Source organism: Heteronotia binoei, chromosome 2 (genome assembly GCF_032191835.1).
Source record: "Heteronotia binoei isolate CCM8104 ecotype False Entrance Well chromosome 2, APGP_CSIRO_Hbin_v1, whole genome shotgun sequence".
Classification (NCBI taxonomy): Eukaryota; Metazoa; Chordata; class Lepidosauria; order Squamata; family Gekkonidae; genus Heteronotia; species Heteronotia binoei.
The window spans coordinates 143,887,526-143,903,747 of NC_083224.1; the positions used below are offsets into that span (position 1 = coordinate 143,887,526).

Sequence of the window (16,222 nt, forward strand, 5' to 3'; positions counted from 1 at the left end):
TTTTGCTGACAGTAAGGAGCTTCTCCATCTTTGACTGCAGAGTATATAATCAATCTGATTTCTGTGTTGCCCATCAGGTGATGTCCATGTGTAGAGTCACCTTTTAGGTTGTTGGAAGAGGGTGTTCACTATGACCAGCTTGTTCTCTTGGCAAAACTCTATTAGCCTTTGCCTGGCTTCATTTTGTTCTCCAAGGCCAAACTTGTCAGTTATTCCGGTTACCTTTTGACTTCCTGCTTTGGCATTCCAGTCCCCTATGATGAGGAGGACATCTTTTTTGGGGGTTAATTCTAGAAGGTGTTGTAGATCTTCATAGAACTGGTCCATTTCAGCCTCTTCTGCATCAGTGGTTGGGGCATAAACTTGGATTACTGTGATATTGAATGGTTTGCCTTGGATACGGACCGAGATCATTCTGTCATTTTTAGATTGTATCCCATTACTGCCTTCCTCACTCTCTTGTTAACTATAAAGGCCACACCATTTCTTCTATGGGACAATAATAGATGTAGTTAAATTCACCCATTCCCATTTTAGTTCACTGATTCCCAAGATGTCGATGTTCATTCTTGCCATCTCTTGCTTGACCACATCCAGCTTACCTTGATTCATAGATCTTACATTCCACGTTCCAATGCAGTATTGTTCTTTGCAGCATCGGACTGTTCTTTCACCATCAGACACATCCACAGCTGAGCGTCCTTTCGGCTTTGGCCCAGCCACTTCACTCTTTCTGTGGTTACTTGAATGCTCTTCCCCAGCAGCATATTGGGCACCTTCTGACCTGAGGGGCTCATCTTCCAGCGCCATATCTTTTAGCCTTTTGTTACTGTTCATGGGGTTTTCTTGGCAAGGATATTGGAGTGGTTTGCCATTTCCTTCTCCAGTGGATCACATTTAGTCTGGGTTCTCAGCTGTGGCCTGTCCATCTTGGGTGGCTCTGCATGGCATAGCCCACAGCCTTATTGAACTGCGCAAGCCTTCTTTCCACGACAAGGCTGCAATCCATGAGAGGGTTTGCACCCTGTACAGATGGCCAAAATGAGCAGAAATGTATTGGGCCTGGCACTGGTTCCATTCCATATCTAATTGCTACTTTGCAAAGGAGTCTACAGATGTACACCTCAGTGTGTAAAGACTTTGAACATCCAGGCCCTCCATATTTTCATTATTTATTGAATCATTTCTTCCTACCCTTTCATCCCATACAAGATCTTCAAGGCTTCTGATAATAAAACTGAAACAATATTATTTATTGATTGATTTAGATTTTTTGACTCGCCCACCCCTGCTACTGCAGGTCTCAGAACAAGTAACAGCATATTATTAAAAACAGTAATAAATAAATTAAAACAGTTTAAACATTAGGCAATGAAAACAATCAGATGGCAAAACAATATAATCTCATTAGGAACTTTTAGCGATATAAAATCTAGGAGACGGTCCACAAAGAGAAGCAGAAGGGGGCCTATCAGATGAAATTGTTCATCTCAGTCATAAGCCTTGACCATGGGTTTATTGGAGCAGCTCAGTTTTGCAAGCCCTGCAGAATTGTAAAAGGTCCCAAAGGACCCAGATCTCAGCTGGAAGAGCATTCCACCAGGGCAGGGCCAAAAAAGCCCTGGCTCTAGTCAAGGCTAATTGGATGTTTCTCAGTCCACTAAAAGGTTTTTATCCTGTGAGCATAATGCTCTGGGGATGGGGTGATAAACCAGGAAAGAAAATCTCAACATTGGTCCCAGACTATGCTGGTTCCAGACTATGTAGGGCTTTAATTTTAAAACCAACACCTTGAACTTAATCTGGAATTCAATCTGGAGCCTGTGCAGCTGGCAAAGCACTGGCTGGATGTGTGCTCTAACTGGAGTTCCAGTAAGAACTCTAGCCACTGCATTCTGGACCAGCTGAAGTTTCTGGGTCAGTCTCAAGGGTAGCCCTGTGTAGAAGAAGTTACAGTAGTCAAGTCTGGAAGTGACTGTTGCATGGACCACTGTGGCTAAGTAAGGTGAGACAGGAAGGGGGGCACTTGCCTGACCTAACACAGCTGTAGAAATGCCATTCTGGCAACATTTGGGATCTGGGCCTCTACTGAAAGGGAGGCATCCAAGATCACACCCAAACTCTTCACCATTGGTGCTGCTGTTGAGTGTACATTGGGAAGGGTTGGGAGTTGACACCTCAATTCTGGATCTCTCCTGCTCAGCTTCAGGACCTCCACCTTCTATGGATTTAATTTCAACCAGCTCTGCTTCAACCATCCAGCCACAGCTTCTAAACAAGCAAAATGCAATAAAACCAGCAAATAAAGACTTCAAAGAGCCCTCCATACAAACTGGACTTCTAAAGAGTAGATTTCAGCTGCTGATAAGAGTGGGTCAGGTGCACCTCACTCATACAGCATCTCCAAGAGCCATGATACACCCCTGACAAAGATATGCTCTTGGCTCCCATCATCCCACTCAAATCTGACACAAAACAAATAAATTGAAAACAAAATCACATGATTTGCCAAATTCATTGGTCCCAGTGTAACCAGGACCCATGAAATTTTGTCTCCTTAGCCCTCCCCTTCTTACCACCTTATCTTCGAATGTACATTCTACACTTGTAATGCTACAACTGAAAAAGTCCCAACTCAGATGGCCATAAACCACATTTCTAATTGTGGAGGCACAAGAGAAGGACATGGCCAGATAAATCTATGTTTATTTACTATAGCTTTTTCATTTTTTTCATTTTTTCAGGCTCAGGGTAGGTAACAACATACATAAAATATATTGAATTAAAACATTAAAAACAATAATAATACAAATTAACTACTAACTATAGATTATTAATTAGATCTAAAATGGCAGCTATTCTGGGACTTCAGTGCCTCCTGAGGAAGCTGTCCTATTGCCTGATAATGCTTCGCAGATCTCATAAGCATGGCTGGTCAACATAGGCACTATAGGCACTATAGCACTACTGTAGTATAGCTTTCCTCGCCCCTCTCTGATGTTTCCAAGCTAATCTTCTCTGTATCGTTCCAATTTTAGTATATGTGCTGCTGAAGCGAGCACAGCCCCTCTCTGATGTTTCCGAACATCAGAGAGGGTCAGAGGAGGGCTTCTGGCCAGCGCACATTCTCTGTAGCGCTCTCTGAGCATCCTCTGCCTGGAGGATACTCAGAGAGTGCTACAGTCGGTGGCAGTGGCAGTGTGGGGGGCAGGGGCTGGAGTGCAGCACTGCATGCAGCATCAAAGATAAATAGAGAGGGGAGAGGTGCAGGGGCTGTTGGTCCATCCCTGGTGACTCGGTATTGAAGCTTTTGTGGCCTGGTACCAGGTCGCGACCATGCAAATGGGAAACGCTGGTATAGACCATGAAGACAGTGAGAGCAGCAGAGGCTGGGATGAATTGGATGTCCACCACCTCAACCAAAGGCCTGGCAGAACAGCTCCATTTTACAGGTCCTACAGAATTGTAGTAAGGCCTGCAGGGCCTTGCTCTCCAATTGGAGCATGTTCTATCAGGCTACAGCCAAGACAGAAAAAGACCTGGCCTTTGTCAAGGCTAAATGGACTACCAGAAGGTGTTATTCGGCTAAGCATAAAGCCCTTCAGGGCACATATGGGGAGAGTCAGTCCCATATGCCCTCTAGTGGATATCACAGTGAGATTCTCTCCCCAAGCACCACCCTCTGTCCCCAACAATAGAGAATGAAGCAACACCCCACAAGAGGACTGCCATTTGTCTACCACTAGTGGGAGAACTACTGCCAGCACTCACCCATCCTTGCCAGCACTCAGTGATGTGGTTGGGGAAAACTGGAGGGACAGCAGAAATCCATTAAAACCATAAAAATCAGGAGGATTTGGGGAATGTCATGTAATGTGGTCACTTCTTGCAGGTTTTGGTCAGAAATGACATCACAGCATCATGCAACATCATCCTCTTGCCAATTGGTAGTCAAGGGTTGGTAACCGTACCATTCAGCAATCTACTTTAAACATAAAATATGACAAAAAAAACCCCCACCTCTACAAAACCAGATTTCATGATGCAAAAGTGGAATGAGCTTACCTTCTATGATGATTTTTCCTTCTCCTTCCATTTTCCTATCCTACAAAGCAATAATTTGATCTTATACCTTATACCTTATTTCTTTTTCGTAGGGTTAGGGTTTTTAGAAATTCATACACTGCAACTGTATCTATTTATCACAATTTCTATAATCTGAAAAGCAATATAATAAAGATAAATGAAAAAAGGTTATGTACTCTTTGTAAATCTTTTTACATGTTAATTTTTATTGCTTCGGGGATATACACTGTTTAAACGTTCAAAGTTGTCATTCTTCAGGGTTCATTTCTTTCCTTACCCAGGACTAAGTTACATCTATGAGTGGGAAGGTGGATGCATCTTACCTGTCACATATATTCATCATGTTACTGCATGCACATGCAATATACACCCTCTCATTTCACTCCCAGCAGCTGTTGAGGTATATTTTGAAACAGATCAGATTTTGATAACAGCATTAGCTAATGAAAAGCATTATGGTAGTCTCATGGAATGTTCCTTCCTCTTCCTCATTGCAGTCCATCAATCTCTTGGGGCCAAGGAACACCAAGAAACTGCATGAATGAAATGGTCTGCAGCAGGAAGAGGATTCACCAAAATCCCTCCTCCTTCCCTGACCCAAAATTATCATTGTGTTGTACCCCCATGTCTTGAAGGGCAACTGAATAATTGAGTCAAAGAAAATTGTCACCCTCTTGCCATTTATCTATTTATTTATTTATTTGAATTTTTGACCACCCTTCCTGAAACCAAGCTCAGGGTAGTTCACAACAATTATAATTATAGTTTCAACAAAGTAAAATTAGAATAAATAAACTGTAAAAACATCACAGTTCCCTAAAAACAAGATGGTGTCAAATCATAGTGATACTGCTATCTAGTGATACTGCTATCTCGAAGAAGGGGTGAAAGCAGAAATGGGAGTGCCAAAATGAAGCCATTATTGCCCTCATCCAAATACCTGGCAGAACATCTCTGCCATACAGGACCTACCGAATGGTATTAAGTCCTGCAGGGCCCAGGTGGAGTTTGGCAGAGAGTTCCATCAGTTTGAAGCCAGGACAGAGAAGACCCTGGCCCTAGTTGAGGACAACCAGATGTCTCTTGGGCCCGAGACTACCAGCAGATATTGATCACATAAAGGAAGGGTAAAGCATTGCAGAATAGATTCATCAGCATGTATTATGAAGAGAAGATGAAAACTTGGGCATTATAAGCAAGAAAATTGGCATGAAAATTGGGGTATTACTTTTGGCTGTGAAATGTTGGAGGACAAAGTATATGCCATTTAACATACTGGGACAGACTTCTGACTGAACATGAACAGGATTGCACTGCACATTGGTTCAATTAAAAACCAGGATATTTGCACATAACTTTTAATGGTAAGACACTCCCCTTGAGCATGATGAAAATAAAAAAGACATAAAGCATTTTTTATCAGCCTTAATCAGGTCCCTCTGGCGGGTATCTGCCTGAATCCCTATGCCTAATTATAGTTTTAGGCATGCTCCAGTGGTCATAATCTTCATGCTGTCCATGCCTTATTGCTTAAAGAGCATGGCAGTACAAGCACACAAAGCTACATATATTGCTAGCAGAAGCAAGCAAAATATGAGATGGTAGAAGAGACTGGTCAGAGAGTCATGATACACTGCTTTAATCATTGCTTTAATCAGTCCTTCATACTATTGCACAACAATTACTGATGTAATATAATCTACACATGGCAAGAGACCCAACTGGAAATTTTATTCCCCTCCTAAATCCTGCATGGTGCTTAGAAAGATTTGCTTTAAATTATTTTAAACTATAGTTCATTACAATGACACATTTCATTCATCCATCAGTTTCCAGAAGCCAATTTGGGTTAGATCTCCTGTATTGACATTTTGAACCTGTATGACACTGCAGAAACCTGTGTTGGGTGATTTTCTAGGAATTATTCAAATTGAAAAATTCCTAGAGCATTGCCCAACACTGTGACAAACCCAGAAGTGACTTCACAGTGTAGCCCAATACCAGTTTTCACCCCATTTTGCTCCTGCTGCTCCATCAAGCAGTGGCAACTTGGAGGTCAAGAAGAGAAAGTTTTCCACCATAGCAAGAAACCCAGCTAGATGAGAAAGTTACTGCACTCTGTTAAGGACTGACATTGTCAAGGGAAAGTACTAGAAAAGGCTTAATGTTTTGCTCTACACTGAATATATTTAGGGTTGCCAGGCCCCTGATCTGGCCAGGGGATCCTCCCTGCTTTTGGGCAAAAACTCTATGGCTTTTAAGCTATAGGGTCATGTGTAGCATCAGCCATGTGATTAGTCACTTCCGGGTGACTGAAGGAAAGGCTCCCGGATCCCTCCACCATGAGCAAGGTAGGACCTGGTAACCTGAAATATGAGAGTAATCACTTCACACACTGAAAATTGAGATAACCTTATCACTGAACATTGAGATAACCTTATACCCAAAAATAAATGATTTCTGTCCAGGAGAAATATCTTAGTAGGGTAGAGTCTGGAGACCTCCTGGAATTAAAAAATTGCTTAGATTTCCAGATGACAGAGATAAGTTCCCCTGGAGAAAATGGAAGCTTCGCAGGCAGACTCTATGACATTATACCTTACAGAGCTCCTACCCCTCACCAAACCCATTCCTTCCCGGACGTTATCCTTCAAATCTCCAGAAATTCATCAGCTAGACTACTGGTGTTCAAGTCAAATCCATTCTTTGCATCCATATTTCAAATGTGGGGCACTTTTCGACCAATACTTCTCCCTGCTGTATCTTGTTTCTCCTCCTTCCATTGTCTGCCTTGGTTTAACCTGCCTGATCACCCCCATTAGCAGCCTTTAAAAAAGCAAATATCACTCACCTAACAGACATTGCCTCTAAGACAGGCCTCCCCTCTAAATCCTGTTTAGACTGGAAACTTGACTCACTGCTACCTTGGTTTTATTACTTCCAACTGAATCATGCAATGTCCAACCTTGATCTTCAAAGAATCTTGAAGATCCCATTGGCAGACTTTGAGAAATTGCTTGATTCTTCAGAGGTGGATTTGAAAGGTTTGCTTTCCTCTATCTATGACTGATGTACTGGAAGAAATGCAGACAAGTTGGGACCTATGCCCACTACTGGTAGTCATGTCCACTGGTGGAAACATTTTGGAAAGACATTCTCACTCAAATTGAACTTGTTACCACTTACAAAATTCCTTTTTCTCCTGAGTAGATTTTCTTAAACAGGTGGAATGTGTTGCATATTCTAAGAATCTGTCAGGAACTGATTGTCAGCCTGCTGGTTGTGGTGAAATCATCAACTGCTTCCTTCTGGAAAGCTTTGAAAGCCCCTTCTAGAATGAACTGGTTGAAGCACGTTTGGGATCATTTCCCTATGGGAAAAAAACCACTGACAAGTTGTTACAATCTGAAATTTCCCCCAAAAAACAAACTTTTCTGAAAAGTGTCTGCCTCTTCTCTTTTATATCTCCTCTCAAGATCCTTCAACTCATGATCTTCTTCACTTGAAAATGCTTTATTTTTTACTCTATTTTGATCTCATATTACACTACATACTTATTTTGGGTCAAATGTTGTTCTGCAAGCCACGGCACAGGTTACGTTACTTTATTTTATAGTATTATTAATTTATTTATTATTCCTCTCTTTGTTTATTTGTCTGTTTGTCCCCTATCCATAACCATTGCTTTACTGCATCTACTTATTGCATACCTTTCTATTCCTTCCACATGTAGCTTCTATATTTCATTATGTTTGATATCTCACCCTTTAAAGTCAATTTATATGGTTTAAAACAGGGGTGTCAAACATGGGGCCTGGGGGCTGAATCAGGCCCCCAGAGGGCTCCTATCAGGCCCCCAAGCAACTGGCTGTCATCTGCTTCCTTCTCTCTTGCTTCCTTCTGCATCACAGCTTGCTTTGTAAGGCTTGCTCAATCACACATGAGCTACAGAGCAAAACCTCTATTTTCTCCATTGGCTGAGGCTCCTCCCTTGGGAGGAAGGCAAGGCTTGTTTTTCCAGGCTCTTTCAATTGCACAGCAGAGCTACTGAGCTAAGCCTCTTTCCCATCTATTGGCTGAGGCTCCTCCCTCCCCTGTCCCTTGGGGAAGGAAGGAAAAATCTACAGCTTCCTTTGTTCAGTTCCCTGGATCCCATGGGAGAAATATAAAGAAAGCACCTTTAAGACTGAGTGCTAATATTTTAAACATGTTTTAAGGTTGTGGTTTTTTTTAAATTGTGTTTGTGTGTGTCCTGTATGAAGGTTATATCTCTGCTACCTAATCTTAAATAGGTACACACATGGGCTGGCTCAACATGACCCAGCCCAACATGGCCCGGCCCAACAAGGTCTCATTTATGTCAGATCTAGCCCTCATAACACCCCTGGTTCAAACTGTATTTTGCTGCACCCTTATGCACTGTGCATTTATGCTCTGCACTTCAAAGTATGCTACTTCAATGTTATATGAGTTTTTAAACCTGACCTATGCCTTCTGTTTATATTTGTTGCACTCTGATTGCAGTTACATTGTATGTTTTGGAAATCTTCAATGAATAGACTATTTATTTATTTATTAAATCTCCAGACGTTTATCCACCTAGAGTTGGGACCCTTTTTGACAGCAATGCTAAGTGTAGTATAGGGTTGCCAAGTCCAATTCAAGAAATATCTGGGGACTTTGGGGGTGGAGCAAGGAGACATGGGGTGAAGCCAGAAATAAGGTTGTGACAAGCATAATCAAACAACAAAGCAAGTTCTGGCCATCACATTTAACGGGACCGCACACCTTTTTAAATGCCTTCCTTCCCTAGGAAATAATGGACAGGGGTACCTTCTTTTGAGGCTCATAGAATTAGACCCCCTGGTCTAATCGTTTTGAAACTTTGGGGGTATTTTGGGGAAAGACACTTGATGCTATACTGAAAATTTGGTGCCTCTACCTCAAAAAACAGCACCCCCCCCCAGAGCCCTAGATACCTGCAGATCAATTCTTCATTATTTCCTATGGGAATAAGTCTCCATACGGAATAATAGAATTCCCAGCAGACATTTCCCTCCCCCCACCCTGCTTTCTGATGACCCTGAAGCAGAGAGACATCCTCCAAACCGGTTGATCCTCTGCCCCCAACTGGGGATTGGCAACCCTAGAGTAGTATCTGGAATCTAGAAACTACCAGCAGGGCAGGGATTTAAAATTGCAAAGCTAAAATGAGGAGGATTTGGTTATATGTGTGTGTGATGCAATTACTTTGTAATTTGCACACCTATTTAAGAAAGAAAGGAAAGGAAACATTTAAAATTAGAGAAATCCCAGGAAATATATTGAGTTACTAGTGACCACTGCTTTGGGCAGATGATGAGAGGCACTTCACTTAGGAATTGAAATAATTTTTTATTTGCAGCCAATCATGCAGTATTGGACTTAGGAGAAGACAAAATAATAAATAATAAATTGAGGCTGGGTAGTTTCATCTGTTGATTGTGGGTAAGTGAAGTATGTGAATTTCAGGCCTCATTAATGATACTACAAAACATGTTTCTTGTAAATTAGATAGGAAGAAGATTATTGAGTACCCTGGGTAGCTTTGAAGGTGGTTAACAGGCATCCTCTGCAATCAGCACATATATGTCAGCTATTTAATCATGTCGTTTTACCTATCCATATTCCAGTATCCTTTATGACAACTTTTGAGCACATCTGGATGTGTCTTGCATTGAGCCATGTTCAGCATTTCTTACACTGATAGGCAGGAGATCTCCAGGATCTTAAGCAGACAAAGGTCTTTATCAACATCTGCTGCCTGAAGTTGCCAGTGAATGAGCTGAAACCTTCTACATACACGCAGCCACAGAGCCATGACTAGGTTTGCCAACTCAGGGTCAGGAAACACCTGGAGATTTTGGGGGTGAGCCTGGAAAAGGTAGGGTTTGGGAGCAGTGGGACCTCATTGGTATATACTGCCATAGAGTCAACCCTGCAAAGCAGCCATTTTCTCCAGGGGAACTGATCTCTGTTGTCTGGGGATCAGTTGTAGCAGATCTCCAAGAAGCACCTAGAGACTGGCAACCCTAGCCATAACACCTTCTTTTGTTGTTACAGTAAAAGACCAGAAAAAGGATGCCTTTGACAAGATAGATTTCCATATGCACTGTCTTGTTCCATACATAGTAGTCATTGTATTGTTGTAGTTGTTCAACATGTGGTTTCTATTTTAAAATTAAGATATTCTTGATATATTAAGATATACCACAACAAATTCAAAATCACTTCAGAATATCCTAAATTATTGGAAGGTGAACAAAGACACTGTTTGGAAGCAATTCAGCAGCTGCCAACTAAAATCCAATGAAAGAATGGAATGTCAGAACGCCATCTGATTTATGATCCTATTTATGAGGAATACAGCCCACTGAATAGTGGAACGTACTTCTGGGTAAACATGTATAGGATCTGACTGTAAACACGCAGGGCCGGTGTGCCTCTTAGGTGACATTAGGCCATTGCCTAGGGCACCCCACATGACTCCGCCTCCCCCAGCCTCTGCCAGCCGCCTCTGCCCCTTGACTCCCCCTGCTTTTAAGCAGCCAGCCAGCCAGCCACCAGCCAACAGAGCAGGGCTGCGGAGCCTTTCACCGCTGAGCCTCTGCCCCTGGGGGCAGGGGTTGCAGCAGCAGCAGCACCTAGCTGGGCTGGGTGCATGTGTGCCGTATTTGGCATTGGGGCCGCTCACCCTCACCACCTTGCCTCCTCATCCTTGCCCTTGACACCAGCCCCAGGGTAGAGCGTGCGTGCATCATGGGCTCCCTGGCTGGCCCAGGCAGCTGTGGCAGCAGCTGCCAGCCAGGCTGAGCTGAGTGCAGCCGGGGACAGGAGGAGGAGGAGGAAAGAGGAGGAGGCAGGTGGTGGCTGATGAGGTGCACAGGGTGCCCACAGCTCTTTGGTAGAGCACACACGCAGCTGAGCCCCAAATGCAGCCAGGCAACAGTGGTACATTCATTCCTGCACAAAAGACTATGGCTTTCTCCCAGCAGAAGATCAAAGGCGGGAAGGCAGGACCGGATCTACATGTTTTTTGAGGGGGGAGGGAATTTAAAAATTATGCTCCCTTATGGGCCCATTCTATCTTATGTCCCCATAGAATACAATGGACTCCATACCAAATTTGGCACCCCACCTGTGTTGGTGCCTGGGGCAAGCACCTCCCTCTGCCCCCCCTAGATCCAGCCCTGTGGGGAGGGGGGGGATAAACCCAGGACAGGGAAGCCCAGCTGAGGCGTTGAAGAGGGAAACAAAACAAAACAAAGGAATGGTGAGAGGGAAGCAAGAAGCAGTTAAGGGGAGGAGAGAAGAGGGGTGCAAAGAAGCATGGGGCAGATATTGGTGTATGGGGAATAGGGATGGGTTGCTAGGTCTGCGTTGGAAAATACCTGGAGGCTGGCAACCCGAGTGGGGGGTGGTAGAGTGATTTTAGGATAGGAAGGAGGAAAGCAATGAGAGATTCCCCCCCCCCTTTCTCACCTCAAATTTGGTGAAAGAGGCAAAGAAAGTTGTTGTCTACTAGTTGGTATGACCCAAGGTAGAAGTTTTGGCTTTTTAAAGATAGGTTTTTCCTCCTCACTATATGACAGACAAAACTGCTTTTCACATCTCCTCGCCATATGACAGACAAAACTACTTTTCACATTAGTAAGTCTGTGGAGCTACTAATGAAGGAACACAAGAGGGTTTTAAAAAAATGGTGTTGAGGACACTACTGGTAGGGTGCAGTTTAGGACCACCTAGCTGAATGAAATCATGTGTTATGACCTGTCCCAATCCTATGCAGACATAATTAGAAGCAAGGCATGTAAACCCAATAGGATTTACTCCCAGTGCCGAGAGTTGGCCCATTAAGAACATAAGAACATAAGAGAAGCCATGTTGGATCAGGCCAATGGTCCATCCAGTCCAACACTCTGTGTCATACAGTGGCCAAGAAAACCAGGTACCATCAGGAGGTCCATCAGTGGCACCAGGACACTAAAAGCCCTCCCACTGTTACACCCCCACCCCAAGCATTAAGGTTCTGCTTTCAGGTGAACACATAAAGTTGTCTTATACTGAACCAGCCCCTTGGTCCATCCATCAGTATTGTCTCTACTTAGACAAGCATGTGGGTCTTTGGAGTCTCAGGCAGAGATCTTTCACATTAACTGCAGTGACACCCTTAAGATCAAGGAGGTTTAATTCTAGGTACAAGCTTTCATGTGTATGCACGCTAGTGTGCATGCATATGGAAAGCTTATACCCAGAATTTACTGTTGCCTCGCTTTTGTGACCCACATAATGAGAGACATACCAGAAGTTTATGCCACAATCAATTTGATAATTTTTAATATGCAGCATGATTCTTTATGGGTTAGAGCTGCAACAGCCTCCCATAGCTCCTCCTGCTGCTACAATAACACTGACTCAGGCCAGGAGCGCCTTCAAGACTTCACAATATGTGTGGAGAAGAAGAAAGGGATATAAATATTTTAATGCAATTGAATTAAAATAAGTGTTGTGTCAAGTGATCCTTCTTTCCTTCCTTCCTTCTCTCTTTCTTTTGAAATACAGTAGTTTGAAAAGTATATAAATACTTAAAATATATAAATACTCATAAAAACTGTTTTTAAAATTTGTTAAAGGGAGGCGCACAAGTAGGTTGCCTTGCCTAGGGCACCAAAAAGCCTGACACCGGCCCTGTAAGCACTACAACTCTGTTACATGTAATTGATTTAATTTCAATTGATTTAATTTCAATTTTCTCAGAAGTTCCACTTAATTCAATATGGCTTATCATTTTGCAGTCCTACAGGACAATCCTATTAGGTCATTGCAAAAATACATCCCATCCAGTCCAATAAGGAAGTGTGTATTAATGAAATTGACCTCAATTTATAGGGTATATTCAAAAGTTTCATATTGTTTTACGAAGTCTGTCCAAGGTCTGATTTTCTAACACACATATACAGTTTGCACAAACTCAGAGAGCTGAAGCAGAAAAAAACCAACCACAAAATATACAAGGAAAAAGTTTCAGTGCATTGTTAGAATTAATATGTTGCTTTTCCAACTGCTCTCTCCAATAAATGGCAAAATAACCCCAATACAACACAAAACTAGACAGAGCTGTATTTCTCATCAAGTCATGGGTTGTAAACTCTGAACAAAGAGTGATCAGTATAATACTGTTCTGTATAATTTGTGCAATGTTCATAAAATAAACTAATGAACAAATAAATATTCTTTGATGGATCTCAGCTACTAAATATCTCACAAATTCCTCCCTATCCTTATTCTCAGGGGTAGCATGAATTGTAAAATAATAATAATAACACTAATCACATTACTCCCACAGGTAGCCTTGCTCCTTCTGCCTCATATACTGCTCTGTGATTAGCTCTCCACAGTACACAATGGCCTTGTCTTGGTTTGGAAGAATGAGATGGATGTACTCTCAGTTTTGCTTGTGGTCATTTTATCAAGAATTCTGTTCATTTTTAATGTTTATTGCCATTGTTTATGATGAAGATGAGGATAATGACTTGAAAACCACAAAAACCACCCTTTTCATTGAAATGTATAGCATTCATTTTATCAGGAAGAGCAAATTTAGTCTTACACATATTATAAAGGGAAAATTGTTAGATACCTTCAACAAATGAAGTTTCACTACCCCTTACCAAGATGGAATGAATTCTTGGCTGACTTTCCCCCAAATTATAATTAGTAGCATTGCCAAATTATCAATTCAGGATGCTTCTCCAATGACTCAAAATCTGAAATTTCTCCTCATGTAAGGCAGGGGGCAGAGTAAATCCAACCTTAGCTGCCAGTATCCTTTCTCCATTAAGAAGCACAATTGTAATGTTCCGCAGTTATTTTATTTATTTAAAATATTTAGAATCATCTGCAAGTCAACTTGCAACCTAAATTACAAATCATCATAAGGTTAATTTCAAGGGACAATAAAAATACCTCAACAAGCTAATAAAACAAAGCAAACCAACTACACAAGCAGTTCCACACATCAACTCAAAACAGAGTTTGACACTGAGAGCCCTACAAAATGAACCAATGAAGCCACCTTATGCTGAGACAGAACATTGGTCATCTATCTCAGTATTGTCAGTAATAAAACTACTTTGACCACATGTCTGAAATCAGAAGTGAAGGGGCTAAATGGCCTTCCTGGAGGAATGACACTGAGAAAGCCCTTTCCTGCATAATCATTCATCGCCATACCTCCTCTGGTGCTGGATCATCACTGTAGATGACCCAAAAAAAATGAGCTCAAACTCACATGGGAGATTAAAGTTCTTGAGGTATACATATACCAGATTGCTTAGGGTTTTAAAGGTCATAACCAAATCTTTGAATTGAACCTGGACACTATCAGGAGTCAGTGAAGCTGAACATCAGAAATTCTCCTCTACTACTTCTTCAGGAAGCAATTGTATCTGTTGTTCCTAACCTTAACCCAGGCTCAAGGGGAATAGGATTGCCCTTTGCTCTGCTCTTACTCTTTTCTGCACTCTTACTCTCAATACTGCTTGAAGAAGGACACAGTTTGCAATCCACTTAGATAATCTGGAAAAGAAGATAGAAGAGTTCTTCTTTCTCATTCTCTGTAGCCACAGATAGTATTACAAGAGAGAGAGAAAAAAGAGTTACTAACAGTGTTCCCTCTAAGCTGAGTTAATGTGAACTAGTTCAGTTCTTTAACCTCTGGATCACACATTTTTATCTTTGCTCATGAAGGATGGCCCCAGAGCAAACTAATTTATGCAGTAGGCACATTGATCACTCACAACTTTAATGTCAGTAGCTCACAAAGTATTTTTGTTCACTCCACAGCTTAGAGCAGGGGTGTCGAACTTATGAGGACCAGATCTAACATGAATGAGACCTTTATGTGTCATAAAATGTAATGCCAGGTAGCAGAGATATAAACATTATAAAGGACACAAACACAAAGATTCTTTTTTAAAAAAACAACTTTAAACAAAACATGCTTTAAACATGAGCACTCTTGTAATATTTTGTTTATTTAACAATCTCTGATAACTGAAACCTCTTGTTCTGAATTACTGCATCAAAATCTGGAGACAATTTCTGTGCTGTAGCAATCTTGAGTATGCTGTCCAAGTGTTGTTCGGGTGTGTAAATGTAAGTTGCACATCTTCTTTTGATTTATTGACATTCATTACAGAAATCTCATGGCCAATGCTTTGAACCTAAGATCCAGAGGAAAACATGAAATGTCTGGGCATTGTGAGCTTTTACACTTTTGCTTTATGTGCTGGACAGCCAATGGAGATAACAGAGGCTTTGCTCTGTAGCTTGATAGAACAAGCCTGGCAAAGCAAGCTGTGATTCAGAAGGAAGCAAGAGAGGGAGAAGGAAGCCGGCAACAGTGAGTTGCTTGCAGGCTTGATAGGAGCGCTCTGGGGGCCTGATCCGGCCCATGGGCTACATGTTTGATACCCCTGGCTTAGAGGGAGCACTGGTTACCAGTATGGATATATACAACACACACAATGGCATCTATGCTGATAGACCCAAATGAGATCTAATTTTAATGTAAGCTTTTTATTAGCACAAAAAGTAATATAAGTGGTCATGATGTGATGCTAAACTATGGTCTAGGATGACCAAGCTTCTCTCTATAGCTGGAGACCTCCTGTTCCACAGGAACATTGCCCACTTCAGAAAAATGAGGGGTTATTTCCATTGTAAATATTTTAAAAGAATCCTAGAATGTTTCACTGATATCATGTCTGGGTTTCACCAGATGTGACACTTATTGGCATGTCCCTACCCCTATACTTCCCTCCAGTTTCTCGTACTTGTCTGGCAACTCTAAATCTAACACTCCCTCTTCCAACTACTCTTTTCCCTTCATCAAGATATGGTTTAATTGGTTTACATCCATTCTAGAACAAATCAAGAGTTTGCTCTCTTAGGTGTAATGGTAAACTGATTAGTGGCTACCTTGCAAACCAAACTTTCAAACCATAATTTGATCCTAGTTTATACACCTAATCTGCGGGGCAAGCATAAATCCATAACTTTTTGCCAATTCAAATGTAATGGTAAACTGTAGTTT

At 41.9% G+C, this 16,222-nt stretch overlaps 1 protein-coding gene and 1 pseudogene across 1 annotated transcript in view; both read right to left on the reverse strand.

Annotated features, from left to right (window-relative positions):
* Window positions 1–16,222, reverse strand: part of LOC132566777 (uncharacterized) — a 434,283-nt gene that overhangs the window by 415,273 nt on the left and 2,788 nt on the right. The gene's annotated exons all lie outside the window — the stretch shown is intronic.
* Window positions 3,004–3,062, reverse strand: LOC132567872 (U6 spliceosomal RNA; annotated as a pseudogene).